Genomic DNA, 712 nt, shown 5'->3' with positions numbered 1-712 from the left:
TAGTATAGTATAGTATAATAGTTTTTGACTTTTTTACAAGTGGAGATCTTGGGTTTTATGACTTTTATTCTTTATAAATTGTTAGAAATTGCAAAGTTAAAATTTTCTTTTTTCATTTAACCACCAAAAAGACAAGAATAAAAGGAGTGCAAATAAATGTAGAAAGTGAGCATATTACCCTCATTTTGTGTCATCAAACTATAGGGTGTATTGTCGCATCGGATCCTATTATGTGGAGAAAAAACGAAGAGACATGAACGGTAGTTGATATATAAATAATGCACGTCCTAGTTGTACAAGCAGGACCGCATAGCGCAGTGGATTAGCGCGTTTGACTTCGGATCAAAAGGTCGTGGGTTCGACTCCCACTGTGGTCGTTTGGGATTAACACCTCAATGCTATTTTTGTGTAAATACACTATGGGCTTCAGTCTCAGCTCATGTGCTTCCTCCACAGCCCAATCCAAATTTATTTTTGGATAAATCCTAAAGCATTTGATTAAGTCTATCAATTTCCCAATTATTTTACTAAATTTTTGGTCCATCAACTAAAGAAAAGGCTATCAATTTTCCAACTATTTTACTAAATTTTTTCCATCAACTAAAGAAATAAACTTTTCGTTTAATTTTGTGAGTGGTACGAACCTAAATTGGGTCATTGGGCCATTGGCACATTTCTATGTGCAATTGCAAAATTGTGGCAAATTTTAATA

At 33.8% G+C, this 712-nt stretch overlaps 1 non-coding gene across 1 annotated transcript; it reads left to right on the top strand.

Moving 5' to 3' along the window:
- The first annotated feature begins 303 nt into the window (after positions 1-303).
- TRNAR-UCG (transfer RNA arginine (anticodon UCG)) lies at positions 304-377 on the top strand. Its single transcript has one exon. It is a non-coding gene; the product is annotated as a tRNA-Arg (tRNA).
- Positions 378-712: the final 335 nt, after the last annotated feature.

This window comes from Quercus robur, chromosome 1 (assembly GCF_932294415.1).
Source record: "Quercus robur chromosome 1, dhQueRobu3.1, whole genome shotgun sequence".
Classification (NCBI taxonomy): domain Eukaryota; kingdom Viridiplantae; phylum Streptophyta; class Magnoliopsida; order Fagales; family Fagaceae; genus Quercus; species Quercus robur.
The sequence above is the reverse complement of the archived record's forward strand: the minus strand, read 5'-3'. Positions and strand labels throughout refer to the sequence as shown.